A 9541-nucleotide genomic window follows, 5' to 3' on the forward strand; every position below is an offset into this window, starting at 1 on the left:
ATATACATTCTCTAAATATTTCAAAATAAATCTGGAATCAACCTTGGAATACGTATTTTTGCTTCAGCAATATTGCAGTTTACCCATACTCTCCAGATAAAGTAATTGCATCACACAGCCTGCAGTCATAGGGCCAATCAAGGCAGGAATGGCTATGTTGCAGAGAAACTCATTCTCTGAGACATGCATTAAAGATTTAAATGAGTAAGCAGCCACTGGAGGAAGGTAAGTTAACAGAGTTGTTACTAGATTGTTGGTGATCGCTTGGATGGCTTTTCTCTTAAGATGATGAACATCTCCACTCCCAGGACCCGACTTTTTCAAAACTTTAAGAATGGAGAGGTCACAGAGCACCAGCATCAGGAGGATAAGGCAATATGAAAGAATGGTCATGGGGCTGTTAAAAAAACCATCCAAAATAAAGAAAAGGATACCATATGCTATGGTGCAGACCCAGACACCGGCTGAAAGCAGCATTCTGTATTTGAGGCTCTTGTTGGCCCTGTAGGTGATTGGGTACACAACGGCTAAGTACCAGTCCATGTTAAGACAAGCCACAAATAGTGGTCTCCCAGTGATGGTGAAAGAGGACATAAAAACAACAAATTTATCAATTGCTCTAATGTGCCAGATTAAGTAACTGAGTGTACTGGAAGGGATGGAAATGTTGAAAAGAATATCCATGACAGTAAGGTTGAAGATGAAGAGATCATTGGTGATATTTCTGGAGCCTCTTTTGTACCCGTCTAGTAGTTCCCACATTACTGCTAGACTGGATGGTAAACCCAGCAGGAAAATAACTGCAGAGAAAGCTCCCCATACCAGAGGACCAGTGAGATACTCTGCACAGTAGTAGTCAACCCATTCTTCATTATTACTGGAGTTCCTGCTGAAATTAGACAAAGGGAGCTGCATCTCTAATGTTTTATCCCAACATTGAGGTCATGTCCTGAGGGAGAAAAAGTTTGGACAATGAATAGCATATTGCCTTTGAGTTTGCAATACGTAGATTTTCACAGTGCAAATTTGGGTGACAGAAAAAAAGAATCATGTTCATTTTTACAGATCAGATTGCATAATAATCCTTGTACAATTTCCATCCAAAATTCCAAGCAAGGCTGATCTTTACAATTCTTATGTAAAATAGAATTGTTATTTTTACTACAGACAAATAACACTTCAGAACTGACTTGAACAGGTTAATTGTCTTGAAACAAAATGCAAGACAGAGAAATTTCACTGCATTCACAAAGAAATGGCAATCCAACATTTTTCATTTAAATGTCTTAAATATTAGCTGAGAAAAATATAGAATTGTGTTTTTCTGAGCCCAATTCTAATCCATTACTTTTCCATAGGAAGCATATTGTGAAGTACAGTACGGCCAAAAATATAAAATATGTAGGTTGCACGTACCTTCATTCAAGATGAATGCTGGCATTGACAGAATTCTCATCAAACTTAACAGAGACTGTGGATCTGCAGGTCCATATATATGCATGAGTTGGTGAATTCGCAGTCGCGCATCTCTGTAACCACGCGTCATGACTTTCTGGCCTTCCTTTTTACATTAGCCAAAGCACGTATCAAAGTACTATCACAGGTGCTTCTTTTATAGGATGTATAAGAGGATGAGTTATATGTCACCTCTGATACCTCATATCTATACGAATAGCTTGAGATACTAGATTTAGACCAATGGGTACATTCACATATATTACATCCTGTACTACTCTCATTTTTTTGGGAAAACCATAGGTGTCAAAATTATTCGCATCCATAATTATTGCAACGGTTAAACATACCACTGAGCAGTGTAAGGGCAATGTGCACTTGGATCTCTATACAGTTATGGCATGCATGGTGCCTAACAACCGGGAGAAGTTGTTTTTGAATTTGATGAATTGATTTGAGGAAATTTAATTACTGTAAAGCTTTGCATTGATCATTTGTAAATATGTAATTCTGGGGAAGTGCAGGATCTACCTCTTTTTTCCACTGTGACTGTATCTTGGTCACACATATTTCTTCATATCTATTTTCTGCTTTCTGTCGCGTGATTTGAATAGCAGAGACATGAACATATTACAGAGCTGTCTTTAACCTTCACAGAGCTCAAATGTAAATCATGTGTAAATCCACCAGCATGGGTATAATGTATGTCACGCTAGAAGTGCAGGTGCTTCTTCTTGAGCCAACAGATTTGCATACAGTCTTATACTGTATCTGCTTATCTGCTAAATGTCCAATATTATTTATTAACACTCACTGCTAAGCTCTGCTATAAATTCAGGAGAGTGCAGAGAAGAGAATTAGCAAAATGTCACTTATGCAGCACAGCACATTTGATTTGAAATTGGAAAAATATTAGGTTAAACTGCAGTCACCTTTGAGGGTAGTTGCCATATTGCGTGATCCATTGATTAGTTAGGTGTATTCAATGACTTCTATACTGCAAGTGTAAGAACACTTTGATTCTAGGCTGTTATTGACATAACATCATTAAGAAGAAAGAGAACACTGGTGTATGTTTGGCATCTTTGCCTTGCTTTGTATGTTGTTGATGTTTGGGCAAGTTTTGTCTTAAACAAGTGTTTAACTAGTACTTAAACTAGTGCCTCAATTCTACAATGCAGTTGATATTTCAAATAAAGCACTGAGCAGGAAGCAGTAGATGGCAGCAAAAACAACTGTTGCTCATGAAATCCAAATGAAAAGTGGGATATTTCAAACCAAATTCATGGAAAGACATGAAATGGCTTTATTAGTAATGTATGGCTTTATTTAGTAATTTAATAAATATACAAATAATTGAAATTGCATATTAATTCCACTTATTTGCCGTATGCTGCATTTCATAGGATAGTTGATACTTTGAGATCACCTGCAAATCTACCAGTAGCATATTATGTGGTATATTAAGTAGTTGAGAAGATGGCAAGATTACATTTCAGTAATTGTTCATTATTGTTCCTCCTGAACACATACCTTTATGATGGAATTATTGAATTAATATACATCATATCCTCATGTGTGTCCATATATGTGTCCAAACAAAAAACATCCAGTCCATTCTTTCCCTCATTTCACTGATGTGCCTCATACTATTCATGGTTATGTTACATACATTAAGTAAACCTGTGCAGAAGCTTTTTCATGCAAATATTTATTCAGCTAATCATGTGGCTCAAAGCATAAAAAAATGCAGACATGGTCAAGAAGTTCAGTTTTTGTTCCAACCATACATCAGAATGGGGAAGAAATGTGATCAATGTGACTTTAACCGTGGAATGATTGTTGCTGTCAAACTGGGTCAGAAACGACTGATCTCCTGGGTTTTTCACACAAAACTCAAACAGTCTCTACGGGGGCGGTGGTTCTAATCCCGGTGTAGCCACAATAAGATACGCACAGCCGTTGGGCCGTTGAGCCTGCATTGCTCCAGGGGAGGATTGTCTCCTGCTTAGTCTAATCAACTGTACGTTGCTCTGGATAAGAGTGTCTGCCAAATGCCAATAATGTAATGTAATGTCTACAGTTTACAGAGAATGGTGCAGAAAATAAAAAACATTCAGTTCTGTGGAGGACGTTAATGACGTCAGAGGAGAAGGGCCAGACTGGTTCAAGCTGATATGAAGGTGACAGCAACTGAAATAACCATGAGTTACAACAGTGGAATGCAAAACAGCATCTCTGAACATACAACATGTCAAACCTATTGAAGTGGATGGGCTACAGCAGCCCATATAAGACAATATATAAGGCAGCAATATGAGACCAATAAGTAAAAAAAAGGCCTAATAATTGTTGTGACACTGAGTGTATGTGTCAGAAGAATCATAGAATGTATTTAGGCACACAATTTCTCATCTTTTTCCACAAATTGGCCTCTCACTTCACAGCTGTGCCACCCGTTGTAAACTGATGAATCCTGATTTAATTAGATGTCATGTTTTATGGATGGATAACTTATATGTTGCTGAGAAGAAGGGTATGTTTTATTATATATGGCTTCACATTACATTTAATTTGGAGATTACAAATTAATCTTTGAGTCCTGATCGATAGATAGAAAGATAGATATTTAAATGAATGAAATGAACAGTCTCACTTTTATTCATGCTACAATCATGTGTGTATCATGTAAAACCCCGCGCTAACCCACCAACGGAATTTAGCGCTGGCCGAAGGTATTTGCATGCTTGTCCTTCTGGTGTTGCTGGAAGAATGTTAGTAGGGTTAAATAATAATGGCCGCTATGCGAAGAGTCTAGATCAGCCAATGAATAAACCATGTTACAAAGACAGTAGTACCACTCTGCCTTCCGCTCTTTACTGGTCCGGGCTGACCAAGAATCTCCACAATAGGGCCAATACATTTACCTTCGTTATCTGACTCCATTTAAGATATAATTTAGAAATTTGGGTTTGAAACATACGCAAACCTCGGGAGTGATTACACTCGACTCTTACCTGCACCGCCATTACTCAATATATGCTCCCGGGATTAGCATTATTGTTGAATCTCAGTTCGGCAGAGAACTCAGAGGCTGAGGGTCTAGCCAACACAATACATGCACTACATTTGACATGATAGTTGCGAGCCCAGGTCGGCGTGCATTTAGAGGGCTCCTTAGAGCTAACTTGACAGGAACCGACGTAGAAACGCCCATGGGTTCCCTTCGCATCAAATTAGAGCAAGAGCCATGCACCACCAATCCTTTTTATGGGCCGAACTTGGCTGCCTTTCCCAGCTTGGAAACACCACAAGAGTACCAAGCCACTGATCAGTTGGTCTTTGGTCAACCCTCAGTATTCAGTCGTAATTTAGGCTGAAAAGGTACAAGATGAATAAGAGTCATGGAGATCACGCAAGTTATAAATAAAATAATTTATTCGCTGACAGGTAGGTTATTAGCTTTAGAATACCAATAGTCAATTACAAAATACAACAAATTAGGAATAGAGATAGAGTAAATAATCATACCTAGCCTGCTTTGGCTACACACAAACACAGAGTATACACAGTGTGCTACATACAGATAGAGAATGTGTACCGTGTGGGAAGTCGATGCGATCTTCCGCTGCTACACATACCTACAATATGCTGTGTGGGAAGTCGAATGCGATCTTCCCAGATTGGTCTGTCTCCCTTGCTTTTATGCCAAATCATACGTTTGAACCAGGCGGCAGTGCCATAAATTAACCTGGAGGGGTGGTCAAATCTGGAATTTAGACCCCCACCCTTGGGGGTTGTTAAGTAGGGAAAATGAGATGATTACCAGAGAGGACATGTAGGTTTTCTTTGATTTTACAGGATCACATCCATACCAAACAGATTATCCTTATGTTTTATTATGATGTAGTTGTCACGAAAAGTCCACCATTAACCCAGGGGAGAAGTGTAGGGTGTAAAGACAGAAGTGCCCAAACGGGGGCACTGTGGGAGTGTCCTGAGTCTTTCCCATAGGTGGTGTCCAGGTGGTGGGTCATGGACGCATTCTTTTCCCATGACCTGGCCCAAGGCTTATTGACCCCTCAACTAAGACACCCCCAGAACCCCCACACAGCCACAGTCCATCTTCCCTTTATCTCAGTCTTTCTAGATGCGGACATTCTTGGGAGCCAGTGGTCTAAATCCCCCAAAGGAAGTCCGAATCATAGAGTTTACTGGAGATACCTGGAGAGAGATGTATTTGAGAGTTTTTGTGACAACCGTATTATGCAATAAATATGTTTTGTGCCTCTCATGGTAATATACCTTTTGGATAAACCTGATTTGGGTGAATTAAAGGAAAAGAGACAAAACCCCAGATTGCTTGGTTTCTTCTCCTTATCCCCAAAATCCAGGCCTTTGTTCTTGGCCCTAAAAATGGGTCACCCATCTGGAATTTAGAGCCAAACCCCTACTAGGCAGTGAGACCTTGGTCAGGGGGCTAAAACAAATGGCTTCTACAGAGACAGCTTTTGCCCAGTTTCCCCTCGGCTCCTGGAAGGTAATGATATCAAAGGTAGACTGTTACAAAAACTAGACCATTACACCAGTCGCACTGAACCAATCAGAATAACACCAAACATTACTACATTCTGACCTGGGATTATCATGAAACATCTTTATGCCATCTCCAGTATTCCTGTGCTCTAAGCCTGCAAGGAATGTGAGAGAAGGGGGGCTCCCCGGGGGAGCTGACCAGCGCATGACACCAAATGTTAATTATTACTGGCTTACAATCACTCAAAGCTTATAAAAAATCCACTGAAAAAGAAAAAAGGCAAAATCATTGTCATTACCTTTGTTGCAAAAAGTTGGTGAAATCCACAGTCGCGCATCTCTGAAACCACGTGTCATGACTTTATGCCTTTTTACATTAGCCAAAGCACCTATCAAAGTTCTATATTTTATAGGAAGTATAAGAGGTGAGTTATATGTCACCTCTGATACCTCTTATATCTATACGAATAATAGCTTGAGATACTAGATTTAGACCAATGGGTACATTCACATATATTATATCCTGTACTACTACTTTTTTGGGAAAACCATAGGTGTCAAAATTATTCGCATCCATAATTATTGCAACGGTTAAACATACCACTGAGCAGTGTAAGGGCAATGTGCACTTGGATCTCTATACAGTTATGGCATGCATGGTGCCTAACAACCGGGAGAAGTTGTTTTTGAATTTGGTGAATTGATTTGTGGAATGAAATATGTAATTCTGGGGAAGTGCAGGATCCACCTCTTTTTTCCACTGTGACTGTATCTTGGTCACATATATTTCTTCTACTTTCTGATTTCTGTCACGTGATTTGAATAGCAGAGACATGAACATATTACAGAGCTGTCTTTAACCTTCACAGAGCTTAAATATAAATCATATGTAAATCCACCAGAATGGGTATAATGTACGTCACACTAGAAGTGCAGGTGCTTCCTCTTGAGCCAACAGATTTGCATACGGTCTTATATTATTCCTGCTTATCTGCTAAATGTCCAATATTATTTATTAGCACTCACTGCTAAGCTCTGCTATCGATTCAGGAGAGTGCAGAGAAGAGAATTAGCAAAATGTCACTTATGCAAAGATGCGACAGGAAGTCTTGTGGTCTGATACGATGAAAGTGGAACTTTTCAGCTTGAATACTAACACTATGTGTGGCATAAATCTAACACTGCACATATGCCGGGTAACACCATCCCCACTGTAAAGTGGGGTGGTGGTAGCATCATGTTTTGGGGATATTTTTCTGCAACAGGGACTGGCAGTCTGGTCAGGGTTGATGGGAATAATTGTTATGACCTAATAATTGTTGTGACCTGTGGTCACTGAGTGTATGTGTCCGAAGAATCATAGAATGTATTTAGGTAAACAATTTTTTATCTTTTTCCACAAATTGGCCTCTCACTTCAGAGCTGTGCCACCCGTTGTAACCCGATGAATCCTGATTTCATTAGATGTCATGCTTTATGGATGGATAACTTATATGTTGCTGAGAAGAAGGCTATGTTTTATTATATATGGCTTCCCATTAAATTTTATTTGGAGATATACAAATTAATCTTTGAGTCCTGATAGATAGATAGATAGATAGATAGATAGATAGATAGATAGATAGATACAAATGAATGAAATTAACAGTCTCGCTTTTTATTCATGCCACTATCATGTGTGTATCATTTACTTATCAAAGCTTATGAAAAGATCTACTGAAAAAGAAAATAGGCAAACGCATTGTCATTTAATTACATTTGTTGCAAAATCTATGACAATAAATTGCTAATAATAGTGTCATTCTAGCATGTTACATTCTATTGGCCAGTGCGTTATGGACAAAATTCTTGTAATCCAACTTTGCTTCCTCAACAACAACTTGAGGAAACACACCATCAGCTTAAAATTTAAGTATATAGATTCTCTATATGTTTCAAAATAAATCTAGAATAAACGTGGGAATGTCTGTCAGATTTTATAAGAATAATAATAACAGATTTGATTTATAGAGAGATTTTTGTGATACTCAAAGACGTTTTACATGACCAAGTGACACAATGATTAAAATACATTTAAATGGCGATAGAAGTACAATAAAATTATGAACGGAGACCATAATTCAGATATTTAAAGATGTTTTAACATTTTTTAAGGATTTTTTAAAATATGGACAGAGAGGAAGAGTCACAGATGGATTTGGGGTGAGTTCCAGAGGGAGGGGCCAGCATCAGAAAAGGTCCTGTCACCCCCGGTCCAGTGCTTGGAGCTCCAGCAGGTTGGCATCAGCTGAAGGGAGGTAACTGGAGGGAGTGTGGTGGTGGAGAAAGTCAGTGAGGCAGGAGGGAGCCTGGTTATGGAGAGCCTTGGAGGTGATGAGTAAAAGTTTGAATTGAATCCGTTGTGGTAGGGATTGGTCGGGACAAGAGGGATGTGGTCAAGGGACCGAGAGTGGGTGAGCAGTCGAGCAGCAGAGTTCTGGATGTACTGAAGTTTATTGAGGATTTTCCATGGAGGATGCTATTCTAATAGTCCATTTGGGATGTGATGAAGGCATGGATCAGGGTTCGAGCAGCAGATGAGGAGAGAGATGGGCGGAGACGGCCAATGTTTTTGAGATGGAAAAAGGAGGTTTTTGCTGTGTGATTTACATGTTTTTGAAAAGAAAGGCTATTGTAAAAAATGGCTCAGAGGTTGCGGATATGAGGGGAGGGGATCATTTGTAAAACTGTCAATGGTGAGGGAAAAGTTGTGAGTGGTTTTGGTGAGAGCATTTTGACCGAAAATGATGAGTTCAGATTTATCACAGTTCAGTTTGAGAAAGTTGGCTTGCATCCATGATTTTATTTGTTTGGCAGTTGGTCAGGGTGGAATGAGTGGCAGGGGAGATGGATTTGGCAGAGAGGTACAGCTGGTCATCGGCATGGCAGTGGAAATGGAAGCTGTGATGACGGATGATATCACCGAGCAATCACTTTCAGCAGTATTGCAGTTTACCCATACTCTGCAGATAAAGTAAGGGCATCACAGAAGCAGCAGACATAGGGCCAATCAAGGCAGGAATCAATATATTACACACAAACTCATTCTCTGAGACGTGCATTAATGATTTAAATGCGATAGCAGCCACTGGAGGAAGGTATGTTAACAGAGTTGCTACTAAATTGTTGGTGATTACTTGGATGGCTTTTCTCTTAACATGATGAACATCTCCACTCCCAGGACCTGAATTCTTCAAAACTTTAAGAATGGAGAGGTCACAGAACACCAGGATCAGGAGGATAATGCAACTTGAAATAATGCTAACAGGACTGTTTATGAAACCATATAAAATGGTCAAAGGTATGCCATATGCTATGGTGCAGACCCAGACACTGGCTGATAGCATCATTCTGTATTTCAAGCTCTTGCTGGCCATGTAGGTGATTGGGTGCACAACAGCTAAGTACCAGTCTATGCTAAGAAAAGCCATAAATAGTGGCCTCCCAGTGATAGTGAAACAGTACATAAAATCACCAAATTCATCAATTGCTCTAATGTGCCAGATTAAGT

The sequence above is a fragment of the Conger conger genome, chromosome 2, assembly GCF_963514075.1.
Source record: "Conger conger chromosome 2, fConCon1.1, whole genome shotgun sequence".
Taxonomy (NCBI): domain Eukaryota; kingdom Metazoa; phylum Chordata; class Actinopteri; order Anguilliformes; family Congridae; genus Conger; species Conger conger.